This window comes from Miscanthus floridulus, chromosome 11 (assembly GCF_019320115.1).
Source record: "Miscanthus floridulus cultivar M001 chromosome 11, ASM1932011v1, whole genome shotgun sequence".
Lineage (NCBI taxonomy): Eukaryota > Viridiplantae > Streptophyta > Magnoliopsida > Poales > Poaceae > Miscanthus > Miscanthus floridulus.
The window spans coordinates 66,372,379-66,392,455 of NC_089590.1; the positions used below are offsets into that span (position 1 = coordinate 66,372,379).

Genomic DNA, 20,077 nt, shown 5'->3' on the forward strand with positions numbered 1-20,077 from the left:
AAACATGCTCAACTTTTGAACATCTCGAACAGAATTACAGGAACAGGGCAGCCACCAGCCAGTCAAATTCAACGACGAGGGCGGCCGGGCCGGTACCGCGGTCAGCTGCACAGTGCCAGGCTCCACTCTCGCTGGCGTCGACATGGCAAAGGACGGCGAGGAACATCTCCTCGTCGGAGGGGATGCAGAGCCTCGTGTCGGCGGCGGCGAAGCCGTACTCGTCCCGCGCCCGGTCGAGCAGCTCGCGGAACAGCGGGTGGTCGAGGGAGGACACCCTCACCACGTACCGCCTCAGCTCCTCCCCGACGTACACCACCGTGTGGCCCTTGGGCACGTCCCTGGGGATGGCGGCCTCGCCGCCGCCGTCGAGCTGAGCCCACCCAGCAGCGCCGGCCGCCGTCGCCGTCTCAACGGCGGCGAGCTTCTTCCACGCATGGAGGAAGGCCTTGAGGTTGAGGAATCTCCCCTAGGATCCTGCCTTCATGCTGCTTGTGAACATGCATCCAAGTGTGTATACGTGGCAATGTTTGGTTGGGCATAGTATATATACACAGCACTACAGCAGACAACAGGGCGTATGCCTAGTTTGCGTGGATTGTTAAATGCTGACGGTTTGGCCTCAAGGTTTGTGCTATATGTGCGTACGTATATGCAGGTCGTTAGGGGTGAGCTGGTAAGGACACTTGAGTGATGCATGTTTGAGAGGAGAGGAGAGGTTTGGATAACAGCTTGAAAAACAGAGCGTCGTTAGATTGCAGGCTTGCAGCCATGCAACTTGCTGCTGGTTCTCAACGACCATGGGGATTCCTCTCGTCACACGCATTGTTGTGTGGGCAGCTCTTCTTGCAGGACGTCATTTCGAGGGTACTAGCTATCTCTGTTCTGTTCATTGGTCATGTTGAAGAAGAGAGAAACCACACGTTCAGCACCAGCCCGAAGACACGAGGAAAAAAAAACTATAGCTTGCAAATGGGACACATGTAATTACAAGGGCAATATTGTCATGCTGCAATGAAGCTGCACTTATGTTGATGGAGAAGTGTACCGGAACAAAACCATTGGGGTCAGCAGCATGCATGACGCGAAATTAAATTAGCGGCCGCCGGCCGGCATGTGTTGACCACATTGGCAAGGGCCAAGGGCCAAGAAGGGACGACTATGGACGGAGCTGTTCAGAAAAGGCATTGGCAGCGCGTACTTGAGCGTATGGAGATGGTAATGGCGGCGTAACGGTACGCGATCGCGTCCTTTTGTCCTCCGCGCACGCAGCTCTTTCTCTAGCTAATTTTTATCTGCTCGGGTCGGGGAGGAATGAAGTACGTACGGGCAAAGGATCCATGTACGTACGCAGAAGAATCTCGGCCTTCTTCTCTCTGTCTCTGTCCAATAAAGGAATGGGAGTGGAGTAAACGAACTCCGTCCGCCTCGAAGTTGGCAAGGGAGTTATAGATTCTTGCACACATTGCTTTGGTCTTGTTGGCTTGGCTCTTGGGAGGAGGATAAGGCCGTTCGGCTGCGGGAGTACGGAGAGTGACGGCCGGCCGGATGGGGTCGACCACTGCGGGCGCGGCAGGCTCATTGGGCGGGGCGACGACGGCTTTCATGGCGTTGGAAAGGCGGAAGTTCTGGACCTGCTCGTCACTGTCTGGAGACTCAACTCAGCAGCAGAGCAACCAGTCGGACGGTCAGCTGTGGCTACTTCCAACAAATGCCCGAGAAAATATCCAGCGGAGTCACTATTCGATCCCGTTTGATCGACCGGATGGTTAGAAAATATCAATACCATTTACATCCTGACAGTGCCGGTGCCACACTGCGGTCTTCCAGCAGCAACCGTTCGACTGGTTGCTCTGCTGCTGAGTTCAGCCAACCGGTCGAAAGGTTGAAAAGATTTACATCACTTTATTGGTGAGTATAACCGTAAAGGAAAGTATACGTTGCATGGTGTTTATTTTTTTGTTCAAATCTGAAATCTCATTTTATTGTGCAAAAATATATGGTGCATCGTGTTTACTTTTGTCCAGATTTGAAATCTCATTTTATTGTGCAAAAATATGAATTAGAGGACTAAAATAGCTAAATCTTGTCATGTCGAATTTCTCTAGTTTTGTTTCAAACAAACAACATAAGTCACAAGAAGAGGGGTAATATTGGCTACTACCTACAACTTGTCCTTCAACTAATCTCAAACCGAGGACGGTTTGTTGTCAAGAAGGGGAGGATAATGAGGACATAACATCTATGCGAACACCCATGAAGTTAAAGAAAAGGCGAGCTCGTACCTCTGTTTGCACAATGACCAATAAGAATTTGTCGCTACCTAATGTTGTTGCTTTCGATATACTTAGGAACAATGATGATGATGATGTCAACTTGGGAAAGACACTTTATATGGCCTCCACAACAGATGGGATATGGTACAACATGCACAAGACCGATCTTGGAATGCAAACTCATCTAAGCAATGATGAAAGAAACATGCAGACGTTTAGAAGGTGTGGCGCTACAGCTCTTTGGTTGCAGTGAATGGAAGAAACTGAAGAGGATAGGAGTGTAAAGTCCTCTTGTTTCACCTTCTTTTGAAGCTGGGAGTTTAGTTTTTTGTGCTTTGCGATCAGTGGACTATTTGTTTTGTTGTCTTCTGTTGTAAGGTCGCAGGCTATTGTCAGATCTGTCTACCTAGAGGAAATCTGGGCGGAGTCCCATTCTTGTATGTTTAAGCTATAAGCATTCGCCGGTGAATGTGAAGGCTGGGATATTTTATTCCGTAATCTAAAAAAATCTAAGCCCAACATTCGGTTCGTCAGTAGGCCAACAGTGCTTCATGGAAAGGTCATAGTTCATTCATCTATAGTGCGATTGAGGTCAATGAGCACTAGCTTGATGGAAAGCTTGTTTGATAATCTTTCAAATGGATATACTCCCACATCAACATCATGTCATAAAGGTCATCAAATCATCACGACAAATTATTGTAGTTTCTGCCCGGTATTACGATGACGTCGTGGGCTTGTTATTCACCCTTGGGACCCTAGCCCAAGTGGGAGCACGCCCGAAACACATGGAGAACAACCCAAGAATGAAAAAAGGAAGCCTCCTCCTTGGCCACCTCCTTAGAAGGTCAGCAAGGGCATCCAAGCCAAGTTGGAGACCCAATCCATCTCGGACTGCAGGAGCAGCTCGTAGTAAAACGGATGTTTAGGTCGCATAGACTCCGTTTTCGATGATCCACCTATAGATGGAAAGATAATTTCATAACTAACCAATGACACTAATCTCATGTCAAAATTCCATCGGAGTGAACATGAATCATCAAAATAATGTCTAGATGCCGTGTCACAATCTTTTGGACCATTTGGGCTTTTATAAATGTGTTGGGACTCCTTAGGGACATGAATAGAGGTCCTTGTACGTCCCTTAGACTATATATTTAGTAGCCGTCGTCCACGTTAGCGTTTGAGTTTTGCTTTAGAGCAATTTGTCATTGAACAGTCTGTAACACCCTCGGTGTTACGCCCTAAACCAACTACTAAATCATATCATGAGCATCGTGTTTATGTAATAATGCATACGATAGAAGGTGTTGATAAATTTCTTGTAGCCTAAAATAATCAATAAAAATGTTAAATCAATGTTGATGCAATAACTCATGTATATCAAGTAGGGTTTAAAACCAATTTTTATTAAGTAAAAATACTATAGAACATATGTGTGATACTTAAATAAAATTGGAAGTGCGAACTTTGCAGATGACAATGAAATACTTATTGTTGAAAAATAATATTGCTTAGTAATATTTTCAGTAGCTTAGAAATGCAATTTGAAATAGAGTTCAACTCAAAAAATTTAGAAAATTTCAAGCTTGTGTACAGCTGGACATTACCAAGTTTAGTAATTTATTTAGAGAGATTAGGCTAGAGGGTGATGCGGTGTTTTAGCTCGGCTGAGCAGCCTCATGTATCAGTTTGATCGTGGTGAAGTCGGTTTTGGTTTAGAGGCAATGGTTTAGTGGTAGTCGCTGCTTTAAACTCCATGTACAACACATTCTCGGGCTAGCCCTCTGGGCTGCGCGCGGTCACCAGGCCGTGGGGGCGCTCCGTCGCGGCGTTGGCGTGCTCTGCGTGCGCACGCGCGCTGTCGTGCTTGGCCGGCCTGGTCGCCTGCGCCGTGGCGTTGGCCGGCTCCGGCTCGGCTGACCGCCGCCGCCGTTGTCGCCACTTCAGCGCTGCTACGCTGGTCTCTCTCTCTCTCCCTCCCTCCCTTCGCCGTAGCCTGCGCTGTTCGCCGCGCGCATCGCTATGCTGCCGTGCCACAGCCTTGGGGCCGTGTTGCTGGTGCTGCCGCTGCCTCCGCGCCCACGCTGCGTCGACGCCGCTGCCGCTACCGTCGCATCGCCACGCTGCGCGCCTGCCGCTACACCGCGCTGCGTCGTTGGCCTGCTTTGATGCTGCGCGCACGAGGACGTGTAGCCGTTGCCTTGTCATTTATGGCACTGCAGCACATGGATCACGTCGGCAGCTAGCGCATGGCCGGCGGCTGTGCGCCAGGACAGGCTTGGCTGCCACTGCTCCGCGCGCATGTGCACGTACTGCCAAGTCATGCACAGGACTGCACTCTGCCTTCTCTATCACCTTGCCTCGCCCTGTAGCGCGCGTTCGCAGCCGCTTACCTCACCTACCCCGCTCCTACTCGTGCTGCCTCCTGCCGCATCGCGATGTCGCGCTGCAGCGTACGCATGGCCGCACAGGTACCCCAATGGTTTAACCCGAGCATTAAACACGTTTCCCTGCCCACGCTCTGCCCTCCTTGAGTGCCCATTTATTGAGACCTCCGCGTCGACGGGACTTGTCGTAAGCCATCACCGCCATCATCTCCTCCTGCAAAGTATTCAAAATTCATGCGCCTCGGTTCATTAGAGCTCGATTCGTCGCACTTGTAGTTTCGCCATAGAGTTGTTTAGTTGAGCTACCCGCCCGAGCCGCATCCAAGCTCCGTTATGGTGATGAATTTTCAAGAGTAGACTAATTAATTTGAAGCACTTAAAATTGGTAAAATATGAACTTGTAGGAATTATGGTGATGATTTGATAGTAGTACTGGTCCTAAAATTTTTACAGTAGATTTCTAATATTATTAGGTGCTCACTGTAATTTTTGTAGCTCCATAATAATTAGTTTGCTAAGGCAGTTAAATGAGCCCTAGTTCAAAAATATATGTTTAATCAATAAAATGCCGAAACACCTTGGGATTTTAAAACTAGAACATTTTTCGGGAAACAACGCCTTCTTCGACAACGTGGATATGTAGACTAGTACGTTAGTCATTAAAGCTAGCTCGTTAGCTTGCGGAGCGAAATCGTATTTAAGAGTTGCAGTTATCGTTGATTAATTGTCTCTGCGTTGCATCCACGTATATCATAATAGGAACAACGATGGATCATGGAGTCGACTGTCGGAAAAGATGGTGCCTTGATGATCATGTCACCATGATGGAATGCTAACTCTTGGTTATATCTTACCCATGTAAGCCTCGGTACATAACCCCTATTATTCTGCACTTTATCTTATGCTTGTGCATTAAGTTTTAAGGAGTTGAATAAAAACCACTTGCATATATATATATATATATATATACATATATATATATATAGAACTACTATCCTGTAGCTGGCTACAGAATAACTTATTCTGTAGCCACTTTGAGTTACGATAATTACTATGTTAATTTATGAGATTATAGTAACTCCTTACTAAGTGGTTTAATATGACGTTATGGTAAATATCTCCGTGTGTTATAGTAACCCAACTATCGTAAATATGTATTGACATTACGGTAAATTAGTATATAAAATTATGGTAAATGGAGGTGGCTACAGAATAACTTATTCTGTAGCCGGCTACTGAATAGCCTCTCCCTATATATATATATACACACACACATATATATATATATATCCTTATCCTATGAGTTCTACTAGTATAACAGGATCGTGTAGATTGCTATGCTACGTGACTCCGGTAGAAGTCGAGTGATTGCCTGTCACTCACGAGAGATGGGAAATATATTACTGTTGTCATTATATTACTATCACATGAAATATATATGAATGATAATTGGAGACCGGGTGAAATGATACTTTGGATCTGGACTTGGTTAGGCATTCGAGCGAGGCTCGGGTTGCATTTGTTCCGCTTGTATCGATTAAGGACCGGCCGTAGCATTGGATTCTAGTCAGGTCACAGACTTATTATCCTGAGCACATACTTGCTTATGGGAGCGGGAAGGCTCGTTGCTCTCTTGTCGTGGGTTCCGGCTCTTTCCGGACCGACTGATTGGAGGTGGGGATGGTGGAGGTCTAAGCACCACACTGAGTTCGGGACTCAGGTGTGGGGGCTTGGAGTCCAAGTTTGGACGAAGACCTAGACCCCTTGACAGGAGAGTGGTGGGTTCGTCTTGCTTGTGCCTGGGGTATAAGCAGGGCGTGTGTTTTAGGGTACCCAGTTGGGATACATTGGTTTGCGAATCACCGTATAATACGGTACGACTTGTCTACGATCTAGCACCGTAATAAGAACTGGAATATGAAAGATGATAAAATAGTTCTGATTGCTTACCACCTGCTTGAAAATAGCATCATAGAATTGTTAGTTAATGAACTAATGATGGCTGCTAATAAAATTGAATATAAGGATGCACGTTTAGTAATGCTCCTGCAGATACAATAAATCCACAAGCCAGATAGCCTTGCATATCCTTGGAGTCTTTTCTTTTCTCCTGACGTGTAAGTCTTACGGAGTACAATTGAGTACTCAGGGTTTGTTCTACCCTATTGCAGGTGACAGGTGGATGCTAGAGCTGACACTTGTGTGCGGAAACCTCGTGGCGGGCTCAGCGAGGATTTCCTTAACATTGCGGACATAGTGTTTATTTGAAGTTGCCACCCAAAATATTTTACAAGGGAAAAACTTATAACCTGTTATGATGTACATAACGGACCATCATGTTAATGTTTGACTTGTCATTAAATGATTTTATTTCCGCTGAAACTCTGATAATATGGTTATATTCCGCTGTTATAAACAATAAATATTATACTCTGATGTTGCACGGAAAGTGATGTAAGAAATGGCTAAAATATTATAAGCTTTATTCTTCCATTTATGACCCTGTTGCAAAATGTGGATTTTCGAATTCTTCCATGGGTTGTGCTCGACAGAATTGTTTAAATTAGCTCACTCTTAGAGTGTTTCGTGTCTATTGGAAGACAAGCACCTCTGGAAGTGAGTTATTTTAGGCTGATCTGCCACACAGTTACCGTCATCGACTTGTGAAACCCCACATTCAAGATCTTAATCGTATATGTGCAATTGTCACTTCACTTGAATTGTGTTTCAACTAGAGTTAGCCTTGTCGGCGAGGTCAACCGGATTGTGACACAGTTGATAACTAGAGGAGACGTGGTGCTAAGGTGGCAGGGTTTGGGTCTTATGATGTAAAGTCGGATCGATGTGTCGCTCTCTAAACAAATCGATAGTTATCTCCAACTAACGGAAGATCAGGAACCCCGTCCCACCAATAACCACTTCAGGTGTAAAAATAAATAGTTTTAAAAGTTGGGAAAAATCGGACGACCACAGTAGTTGAGGAAAGTAAATTAACCTTTTCCGTTAGATAACATAGTCGTCCGATTCGGTAAAGGCCCATCACAAGTTCAAGCTTGTGGAATGTGGCCTCAGTGTGATGCGCGTGCTTGTTCTGCCAGAGTGCGTGATTTGTCAATGAGTAAAGTCAGATTCACTCCGTAAAGTAGTAGCTGAATTTGAAAGATCTTCTCAAACTTTAATACTGAACAAAATTCACACTTTAGCTTTTAAAATTAGATAAAATACCTCCCTTGATCCATTTAGAGTGGTTTCAAGGGTGTTTTGCTGACGTGGCATTGAAACTCACCAGTCATTTTGGTCTCTTTATATATATCTTATATAAAAAAGCATAACTTTTCCATATGAAATCATATGAATACAGATTTTATATCAAAGTTATAGAGCTCTACACAATCTATAACTTTGTAGTTGATAACTTTTTATTTAATAGATCTTAGATGCTTAAATATTCATTTTATATTACCATTTTTTTTGAATTTTTCTAAATGACATCGGATATTTTAAACTTCTAAACGATCTAAAAGTTGTAGATGACAACATGATCCGTAACTTTATACGTGACAACTTTTTTATTTAAGATTATTTAGAATTTTAAAGTACCTGAGGTCATTTGGAAGTTAGAAATTTGGATTTTAAAATCTAGTAGTTTAAAATGAATATTTGATCCTCTAGAATATGTTAAATAAAAAAATTATCAATTAAAAAGTTGTAGATAGTATCGAGCTCAATGAAAAAGTTATGACTTTATTAGAGTTAGATGCATGACTGACTCTTGAACTTATCAAGGATGTCATTTAGGTTCACAAACTTTGAAAACATATTTCTAGGTTCCTAAATTTGTTAAGTGATGGCCAATACGTCTCTAAACTTATTAAATGGTACACCCCAAATCTATTTATGGATCATACCCACCATTATGGTGTACCATTCAGTTTAGGATTCAGAAATGTGTTTTCAAAGTTTATTGGTTTGGACGGAGCACTGTTTGCGGATGGTTTTTACTGTTTATGGATGGTTTCTCTCACAGATTCATCCAGATTTCTCCAGATTCATCCAAATTCCTCCAAGCGAACGGGGCTTTAAGTGATACCTCTTCACAAGTTTAGAACCTGCTAATACATTTAACTCTATTTTTATACAAGACAGATAGAGACCAAATGATAATGGGCTTTGCTGTCATGTCAGCAAAATCACCGAGAAATTATTTTGAAATAGTCAAATGTCGATATTTTGTCTGTTTTTAAAAGTTAAAGTGTGTATTTTGTTCGATATTAAAGTTTGATGGCCTTTCAAATTCAGCTAATACTACTTGGGACTTGATGGTGTGAATCGGACTTCCTTAGGCTTCGTTCGGTTACTTGAGAATAATTTTCAGCCACACAGTTCCTTAGTTAATTTACATAGCGTGAGAATGATTCAGGGCCGTTTCAGGCTGGGAACAGGCTAACCGGCCGTTTCAGGCTGGGAACAGGCTAACCGAACGCCCCCTTATTCTTTACCGATTCAGCCTTGCAGACTAGTTGCGCCAACGCCTAACTTTCTGTAGCCCTTTTCATCAACGAACTTACATGTGAGTGAGATCGGCGCTGGAAGCATATGTATTTGATCAACGAACACCATGTGGGGCGGAAAAGAAAACTGCGATACCAACTCACGCATGCGGACACGCAGTTGACTGACTCGGCTGTTTGGCATCAAGCGGTAATGGCGACTGCCGAGCGGACACCGCGTAGCTTGGGGCGGAGACCTCGAAATCTATTTTGACTTCATTTAAACATAGAATTGCATCCTTAACCAATAACCACACACAGCAACAGTGCCTTTGTATGGCGACTGGCGACCGTTTCCATGTTCAAGCGCTGTCACCGTTAGTGCGTCACCCTCGGGTAGGAGAATATTCCAACGTCAATTGTAGTTTTAAACCTGCAACTTCAAGTAAACTATGATAAGATTTTTTTTTCACAAACTAACCAGGAAAATGGATTATCTAGCTGAAGCAAGAGTCCGGCAAAAGGTATGTGATATGTTAAGCTCCTTTGAAGCGTCAGTTCTTTCTTATAACTCTTGCAAAATTTGATTCGAAATTACATGTTCTAAAGAGGAGCCTAGTACCTAACCTTACTGGATTTTGCATCAACACCTGGTGGGCAGGACCTCAATGTTCAAGAACCATGCACAACTACTACTCCAATATATACACAAAGAAAAGAAAAGGATAAAACATTGGCTTTGTTTTTAAGGTCAACACAAAATGAGAGCCGAAGTTGTTGCATTATTTGCTGTCCTTCCCAACCTTTGTTTCCACCACAGGATTCATTTGAAAGTAAACGATGTCATTGTCTGCTGATTTGTTCTCTCCCAATGGTTGCTGTGGCTGTTAGCAAAACACAAAGTTTCAAGATTTTCTAGTAAGACTCAGTCTCTCATCTCTATTGTGTCTAGACTCGTTCCCTACGACTCTAGGTTACATTACGCAAGATGTGTTCTTAACTTCTTATATACTCCAACACACAGATAGGGCCACCCACAGGGGGCTGTTCGCTTGTTACCAGAACAAATAACTGAAGCATTCTCCATAGGTGATAGGTCAGAGTGCTACAGGCGTCCAGGGGCAGGCCATAGCTCTCAACTAAATATCCAAAGGTATGCCTTCTATTCGAGGAAATCTGAAATCCCCACTTTTGTTTATCATCCCTATTCCCTATAATAGCTTCTTTTATTATCTGCATGATTGAAGGTGTTCATGCTTCATTTTTTGAGATGTTTCATTGTTTGGTTGGATGTCAACACTACGCAAGAGACGAATACTCATATGTTCCTAGCAGCCTTGCACTGTCTATGCTGTCTTCAGACGTAACTTACCCCCCCTAGCAAAGACACTGTTTGAAAAAAATCAGCTTTAAACAAGATTGTTTCAGATTTTCTGTAGGCATTCGCTTGAGGGAGTCCCTCGTTCGCCAGAAAGTCCTGAACGATATGTGTAGGATATGTTATACTCCCCTCATTCACAAAAGATGCAATTCTCGTTTTCTGAGGAGTCAAAGGATTTGAAGTTTGATCAAAGTTAAATATCATTAAATTAATTATGAAATATATATAGTAAACCTAGTTGGAGACATAAATGTTATTACTATTCACTATAAACTTCAAAGTTAAGCTAGTTTGACTTGTACAAATCTCATAGTTGTATTCTTTTGTCGCTAGAGAGAGTAAGATCTTAAGGGGAGAATCAGCTTATATACACAGCAGATTTGACGTGACTCTCTTGTGTTTACCTAACATCCTAACCTTCCTCGGATCAGAGGAATTCATATCTTCGACTTCAAGAGTCAAGATATTATTTGGGTACATCATTAACACAAAAGAACACTTCAGTTATATTTTGGTTCTTTCCACAGCGCACGGGTTGGGAATTTTAAAAGTGCACAGAACAGAACTTTATAGCTCACCCTTCACCGATTTAGCTGACCGTTGCAATATCATGGTTTCTACTTTCTAGTTATATATCTGGCCAAGGAGTATGGAAGCGCGGCCTGTACAGCTTGGCCTTGTTTGTCTTCTGCTTCTGTGGGCGGCACAGGACGCCCCTGCTGTTCCGGTTCCTAGCCCTCAATGCCAAAGACAGTGTGGAGGCATCGATGCCCAGCGTCCGGTCCATTGATTCACGCCACGTGTCCTCACGTTTGATTTTCCACCGCGCGATCCCAACGGTCGAAACACAGCGTCCTCGTGGTTAAGTTCACACCGGACGCAGTGAAGGATGACCGGACGCACCGCTCCCGCGTCAGGTCCTCACACGCCGTGCACCAACAGTTAGCGACCGGGCGTGCCAGTCCCTTCTCCTGACGTCGTGCCCGAGCTGCGTCAGATCGTTTTCAGAGAGCTCCCAGAGTGCTCGAAAACACGATCGGATGTGTCCGTTCGGCAGCGACCGGACGCTCCCCAGCGTCCGCTCTTCACACGCTCACGCGCCAGCCCTACGCGTCCGGTCCCTCTTTCTCCTCTACGTCCGGTCATAGAACCGAGGGCGACCTTCACTGCACGCCACAGACCGAACGCGGGGCCAGGGTCCGATCACTGCCCAAGGCAGAGTCCGGTCACTTCGAGACTTCTCCTTTTGACCCCAAACTTCACCACCATTGCTCAAATGTGCCAACCACCAAGTGTATCACCTTGTGCACGTGTGTTAGCATATTTTCACAAATATTTTCAAGGGTGTTAGCACTCACTAGAATCTAAATACATATGCAATGAGTTAGAACATCTAGTGGTACTTTGATAACCGTATTTCGATACGAGTTTCACCCCCTCTTAATAGTATAGCTATCTATCATAAATGTGATCATACTCGCTAAGTGTATCGATCACCAAAACACAAAAGCTCCTTAGAATATCACATTTGCCTTGAGCTTTTTGTTTTTCTCTTTCTTCTTTTCCAAGCCCGAGCACTTGATCACCATGGCCATCACCACCAACATGATCAACATTACTTGCTCCATCACTTGGAATGTGCTACCCTATCTCATGAACACATAGAGCAAAAGGGTTAGCACTTATGGTTTCATCAATTCACCAAAACCAAACTAGAGTTTTCAATGGGCGTGTGGCCTTGCTATCGCTGGGTGTTCTTGTAGGAGGCCCCGCGGATGAGGTCGGCCGTTGCGAGGAAGAGGACTCAGATGGAGGGGAGTCATCGGAGGGAGGGGAGGAGCCGCGCGGAGGGTGGGGAGGAGCAGCACCCCCGTGGAAGGAGGGGCAGAGTAGCGCCCGCATGGAGGGAGCAGGCTAGTGCGCTTCGGATGGGGGCCCAGGGGGAGCCCCAGGAATGGGGTTGGAGGGTGGATTTGGGTGTCCACCCAAAATTCGGAGCCCTAGTAGCTAGGGGCCTGCTGGAGCAATTTTTTTTGCCTGAGCCTCCATATTTAGCTATGGGGGCTTAGGTAGGGGCCATGTTGGAGACGCTCTTGTGATGGAGATCTAGCAACGTCGCCGCCTGGTTCGTCGTGTATGGTATGGAGAGTGGACTTCCGAAGTTTGTGTGCTGTTGTGGGGTGGGTTTAGAGGAGGAGAGGCGAGATTGGACGACGGCGGCAGTGAGGCCATGGCCGCGTTCGGGAGAGAGGCGACGTAGGCGGAGAGCACTATCTCCTGCAAAAGAAAACTTGCTGTCATCAAGAAAGTTTTGTGTGGGACAAGTTTTTGATATTTTTAGAAGTGATTTTTTATAAATTGTTGGAGAAACCCTTCTTTGGTGCTCCAATACTTTTTAGCGACTTGAAAAACTTAATGATTTTATGAATAAATTTTTGGATACTCTTGGAGATGCTGTAACCTTCCTCGGGTCAGGGAAATTCATATCTTCGACTTCAAGGACCAAGATATAATTTGGGTACATCTGTTGAAGACTGTATAGATATACTGGCACACGATCTGCATGTATACGGTGACCACGGTCACCACGATCCGAAGGTCCCGGCGCCCTGCGTGGTTAGCCGTTCCTTCATTCTGTAAACTCGTATATGAGCCGCACCGGTCAATGAATCATTCTTGTTGGCTCCTACTCTTGTTCTCTACATGGTATCAGCAGTCTAGGTCCTTCTCCTTCCCTCATCCACGCCGGCGATCTCACCCCCAACCATCGCCGCCATGGATCTCAACCCCCTGTTCGAGGGTGATGTTGAGGATGACGTCTCCTCCTCTTCCTCTGTTGATGGCGGCGCCTCCTTCACCGAAGACGTCGTTCTTCCCCCACCCCCTTCCACCATCATTCAATCTGTCAATATCCGCCACCACGTCCCAGTCGAACTTGATATCCAAGAGTCCAACTACGCCGAATGACGGTGCTTCTTCGATGCCGTCGTCGGCAAATTTGGCCTTACCTCCCACCTCACCGTCGCCCCTACATCTGCTAATCGCCGTGATGCCCATTGGGTCATGATTGATCAGTGTATCCTTGGCTGGCTCTATAATTCAATCTCCAAAGACGTCCGCGCTATTGTGCGCCAGCCGACGCCGATGGCATATGCCATTTGGCGTGCGATCGGCGAGCAGTTCCACGACAACGAGCTCCATCGCGCCGTGTACCTCGAGGCGGAGTTCCGATCCCTTGTCCAGGGTGACATGGATATCGCCACCTACACCGGCAAACTCAAGCGCCTCGCTGACGCCTTGCGCGACGTCGGTCAGCCCGTTCGTGAAACCTCTCAGGTACTCAATATGCTTCGTGGCCTCTCCTCCAAATATCGCCATGCTGTGCCGGCGATAACCTCCAGGCAGCCTCCACACACCTTCCTTTCTGCGCGCTCATATCTCCTGCTGGAGGAAAAGTACGACGCCGAACATGCCAAGACCGACGCGCAACATGCCCTCCTGACATCCAGCGGCTCCGGATCGGGCGGATCCGGCACCGGCGACGGCCACGGCACTGCTCCTCGTCCACCAGCACCAGGCGCGGGCGACGGCGGGTTCGGCAATTCCGGATCCAACTCTGGTTCGTGGACTGCCCCCAACGGCTCCGGCGCACCGCCACGCAACGACAACAATCGTGGTGGCAAGAAGCGCGGCCGTGGTCGCGGCGGGAACAACTACGGCGGACCCCGTCCTCCGGCCTGGCAGACCGGGGTGAACCCGTGGACCGGTATGGTACAGGCAAGGCAAATGTCGTTCCGTCCCCCGGCCTCCGGCGTTCTCGGTCCCCGGCCTGGCATCCAGGCCAATCAGGCGTACTTCGCTGCTCCACCGCCCGGCTCCAGTCATCACATCGGCGCCGCGTCCAGCTCTACACCACACGACGTATGGAACCACCAGGCCATGCTCTCGGCCCTGGTGAACTCTGGCGCTCAGCAGCCCCAGAGCGCGGAGTGGTACTTTGACATGGGAGCCTCGTCTCACATGTCTTCCAGCACCGGTAATCTCTCCTCCATTACACCAGTCTATTCCCCTATACCCATCACTGTCGGCAACGGTGCATCACTCCCGGTCACTCAGCGTGGCCGTGCCCACATCTCCACCGCAACCTCTCCACTCCACCTCAACAACATTCTGATTTCACCATCGCTTGTTAAAAATTTGATCTCCGTCCGCTCTCTTACTCGCGATAATAATGTTTCTGTCGAGTTTGATCCCCTTGGTTTCTCTGTTAAGGATCTCCTCACGCGGGCGGAGATTCTCCGATGTAACAGCACTGGCGAGCTTTACCCCTTGACGCCGGCTCAACCTCAAGCTCTTGTGACCACTGCACCCACCATGGATCTGTGGCACCAGCGCTTAGGTCATCCCGGGCGTCGCAGCTTCCACAAGACATTGGCCAGTCTTGATCTTCAGTTCAGCAAGTCCCAGCATACCACTTGTGAAGCATGTCAGCTAGGAAAGCATGTCCGGCTGCCATTTTCCAATTCGAATTCAGTTTCTTATGTTCCTTTCCAAATAATACATGCTGATGTATGGACATCTCCATTGTCAAGTTTTTCTGGATTCAAATACTATTTGGTTTTAATCGATGATTATTCCCACTATGTGTGGACTTTCCCATTGCGTGCGAAATCTGAGGTTTACTCCTGCATTGTTGCCTTCCACGCATATGTGCGCACTCAGTTTCAGATGCCACTGCTCGCCCTCCAAACTGACAATGGCCGTGAATTCGATAACTTGGCCATGCGCACCCATCTTGCTGCCCACGGCACCATGTTTCGCCTCTCTTGTCCGTACACCTCCTCGCAAAACGGAAAGGCCGAGCGGATCATTCGAACCATCAACGACTGCGTCCGCAGTCTTCTTATTCATGCTGGCATGCCCGGAACCTACTGGGTGGAAGCTCTACACACTGCCACTCATCTTATTAATCGCAGGCCATGTCAGTCCAGTGGTTCAATCACACCTCATCAGCGTTTGCTCGGCACTGAACCAGATTTCAGTCATCTTCGAGTATTTGGCTGCCTGTGCTATCCTAATCAAACAGCCACTACATCTCACAAGCTCAGCCCTCGTTCTACCCCCTGTGCTCTCCTCGGGTACCCAGCCGATCATCGAGGTTACCGCTGCCTCGATCTCCATAGCCAGCGTGTCATCACCTCCAGACATGTTGTCTTCAACAAAGCTGTCTTTCCATTTCTCTCTGACGAGTTTCAGGCAAAACCGGCACCAGCGAGACCGGCTACAGTACCGGACTTCGACTCCTCGCCTGTTTTCATTCAGCAACTCCTGCCTCCACATCCAGATCACGCAGCTCGGCAGTTAGCGCTGCATCCTTCCCCACCACCCGCATCCAGTTCGCATGCAGCTGCTCCATCACCTGCGCCCGCTCCCTCTGCCCCACCTAGCGCCGAAATCGGATCAGCACCACCGGCCACTGCTCCATCCTCCTCGCCAACTCCACCTGCCCCACATACCCAAGCGCCCATTGCCGGGCAGGGCCATCACATGGTTACTCGATCCCGAGTCGGCACATTCAAACCCAATCCTCGCTATGCTATGAACCTCACGGCTCCCACGCCTTCCAGCGCTCCATCACCGATCCCCAAGTCCGTTCATGGCGCTCTGAAAGACCCGAACTGGCATTCAGCCATGGCCGCTGAGTTTGAGGCTCTTCAGAAAAACCGGACTTGGCGTCTGGTCGATCGACCCCTCGGCGCACACATCGTGACTGGCAAATGGGTCTTCCGGCATAAACTCAACCCGGCCGGCACTCTTGAGCGCTATAAGGCCCGGTGGGTGGTCCGTGGCTTCACCCAGCGTGCGGGCGTCGACTTCGGCGAGACCTTCACTCCCGTCGTCAAGCCGGCGACAATTCGCACAGTGCTCGCCATCGCGGCCTCTAGGAACTGGCCAACGACACAACTCGACGTGTCCAATGCCTTCCTCCACGGCCATCTGAAGGAGCAGGTGTTTTGTTAGCAGTCGACGGGATTTGTCGATCCTGACCGGCCCGATGCAGTTTGTCTCTTGGACAGGTCTCTCTACGGCCTTCGTCAAGCACCCCGAGCCTGGTTTGAGCGGTTCACCGCATTCATCCGGACTCTCGGCTTCACTGCGACTCGCTCCGACTCGTCGTTGTTCACGCTGCGGCGCGGCCACGACCTCGTCTACCTCCTCCTGTACGTCGACGACATCGTCATCACCGGTTCCTCTGCGGCCCTCATCCAGAACATCGTCAACAAGCCGTGCGCCGAGTTCGCCGTCAAGGACATGGGCGATCTGCGCTTCTTCCTCGGCATCGACGTACGACGGTCCAAGGAAGGATTCTATCTCTCTCAAGCACGCTACGCCAACGACGTTCTGGAGCACGCTGGCATGGCTTCCTGCAAGGCAGCGGCCACACCCATCGATGCCAAGGGCAAACTTGATGCCACTGGCCCTGCTGTTGCTGACGCCACAAGCTATCGCCAACTCGTCGGGCCCTGCAATACTTGACCGTGATGCGTCCGGATATTGCCTTCGCCGTTCAGCAGGTATGCTTGCACATGCATGATCCACGCGAGCCACACCTTGCGCTTCTCAAGCGCATTCTCCGCTATGTCCGCGGCACGACGTCGCACGGGCTGCTCCTGTGCGCCTCCACCGACTTCAACATTACCGCCTACTCCGACGCGGACTGGGCGGGCTGTCCCGCGACACGGCGTTCAACTTCAGGCTTCTATGTGTTTCTCGGGGACGCGCTCGTCTCCTGGTCCTCGAAGAGGCAGGCCACGGTGTCCCGTTCAAGCGCTGAGGCGGAATACCGTGCCCTCACGAACGCCGCCGCTGAATGCATTTGGCTTCGGCAGCTTCTCGGCGAACTTCATTGCAGCATCAACAAAGCCACTCTTGCATTCTGCGACAATATTTCGGCGGTATACATGTCGGCCAATCCAGTGCACCACAAACGAACCAAGCACATTGAGCTCGACATACATTTTGTCCGCGAACGCGTGCAGGCTGGCGAGATACGAGTTCTACATGTCCCTACCGCCGAACAATATGCAGATGTGCTCACAAAAGGTCTTCTTACATCGACATTTCAAGCTTTTCGTTCCAGTCTATGTGTTGTAAATACAATCCATTAGACTGCGGGGGGGGGGGGTGTTGAAGACTGTATAGATATACTGGCACACGATCTGCATGTATACGGTGACCACGGTCACCACGATCCGAAGGTCCCGGCGCCCTGCGTGGTCAGCCGTTCCTTCATTCTGTAAACTCGTATATGAGCCACACCAGTCAATGAATCATTCTTGTTGGCTCCTACTCTTATTCTCTACAACATCATTAACACAAAAGAACACTTCAGTTATGTTTTGGTTCTTCTCACAGCGCACGGGTTGGGATTTTTTAGAAGTGCACAGAACATAAATTTATGGTTCACCGATTTAGCTGACCTCTTCTACTTTCTAGTTGTATATCCGGCCAAGGAGTATGGAAGTGCGGCCTGTACAGCTTGGCCTTTTCTGTCTTCTGCTTCTGTTGGCGGCACAGGACGCCCCTGCTGTTTCGGTTCCTAGCCCTGGATGCCAAAGGCAGTGTGGAGGCGTGGACATCCCTTACCCGTTCGGCATCGGTGACAACTGCTCGCGTGCACGAGGCTTCAACGTCAGCTGCCTGGATGTTCTTCAGGATGGCGTCTACAAGCCATACCTCACTGGTGATGAATTTGAGGTGCTCAACATTTCCTTGATTCATGGCACGCTCCGGATGATGAACAGGATCTCAATATCCTGCTACAACTCTTCCGGTCTCATAGAGAATTTTCAAAGGGGTATCAACGCAAGTTCTAGTTCCTATCGGTTCTCTGACGTCCACAACAAGTTCACTGTCATTGGATGCAACACCCTTGCCTACATCTCCGACAGCAGCGGCACAGGCTACCAGAGCGGCTGCGTCTCGACGTGCGGCAATGTGTCAGACTTGGTAGACGGTTCCTGCTCCGGCCAGGGCTGCTGCCAGACAGCGATAACCAGGGCGATGGGCTATTACAGAGTCGGCTTCGATAGCCGTTTCAACACAAGCCAAATCTGGAGGTTCAGCCGATGCAGCTACGCCGTGCTGATGGAGGCGAAGGCGTTGAACTTCAGCACATTATACATCACCACGACCAAGTTCAACGACACAAACATGGGACGAGCACCCGTGGTGATGGACTGGGCGATAAGGGAGAGGAAGATGTCGTGTGAGGTCGCTGAAGAGAACGAGACGGGCTCTTATGCATGCGTCAGCAGCAACAGCGAGTGCGTGGATTCATCGAATGGGCCAGGGTACCTATGCAACTGCACTAAAGGGTACGAAGGCAACCCATACCTTCCAGACGGATGCCATGGTAATAATTGTGCCAAAATTTTACGGTATATTTGTACAATATTTAGTCTCTAAACTCTGTGCTTATCATTTTGACTTTTGTTCTTCTTACTGCAGACGTTGATGAATGTAAATACGGCCCATGCCCTTCGGGTGGCATCTGCCACAACACACTAGGAGGATATCGATGTTCGTGTCGAGTAGGACTGAAGTTTTCTGAGCAAAGCAATAGTTGTGGCCCTAATATTAACCTAATAATCGGTAACTAGACAATTTGATTTTATCACTTTCATATGCAACTATTATTGTGTCTCAAACTCAGTTGAAATATTGATTTTGTATCTCAAGAATTTAAAAAGGATTGTTCACCCAATGCAGGTCTTGCATTAAGTAGTGCCAGTGTCATTCTATTTCTTGCCGTAGTTGTTGCCATTCTTACACGGTGGTGGCAGAGAATCGTTCAAAAAAAGCTTAGAAAGAAGTATTTTCACAAGAACAAAGGCATTCTTCTAGAACAACTGTTCTCGTCAACCCATAATGCTGGTGATGGCATGAAGATATTCTCTCTGGATGACCTAGAGAAGGCCACCAACAACTTTGACCATACACGTGTGGTCGGCCGCGGTGGTCATGGCACGGTCTATAAGGGAATATTGACTGACCAACGTGTTGTGGCAATTAAGAAATCAAAACTTGTAGAAAGCATCGAAATTGAGCAGTTTATCAATGAGGTGGCCATACTGTCACAGATCAACCACCGGAATGTGGTGAAGCTCCATGGATGCTGCCTCGAGACTGAAGTCCCTCTACTTGTCTATGAGTTCATCTCCAATGGCACATTGTATGATCTCTTGCACTGTAAGCAAAATGGAATCTTGCTACCTTTGCCTTGGGAGGAACGCCTAAGGATTGCAGTTGAAGCTGCAGGCGCGCTAACATATCTACACTCAGCAGCATCTGTGTCCATTCTTCACAGAGATGTCAAGTGCATGAACATACTTATGAATGATAGTTACACAGCAAAAGTTTCGGATTTTGGCGCATCAAGGTCTATACCAATTGACCAGACACATTTGGTCACTGCTGTGCAGGGCACATTTGGGTATTTGGATCCAGAATACTTCCACACAGGCCAACTTAACGAGAAGA

General features: G+C 47.8%; 1 pseudogene; it reads right to left on the bottom strand.

Annotated features, from left to right (window-relative positions):
* Window positions 1-101: 101 nt before the first annotated feature.
* On the bottom strand, window positions 102-499 carry LOC136492916 (auxin-induced protein X15-like; annotated as a pseudogene).
* Between the last annotated feature and the right edge of the window lie 19,578 nt (window positions 500-20,077).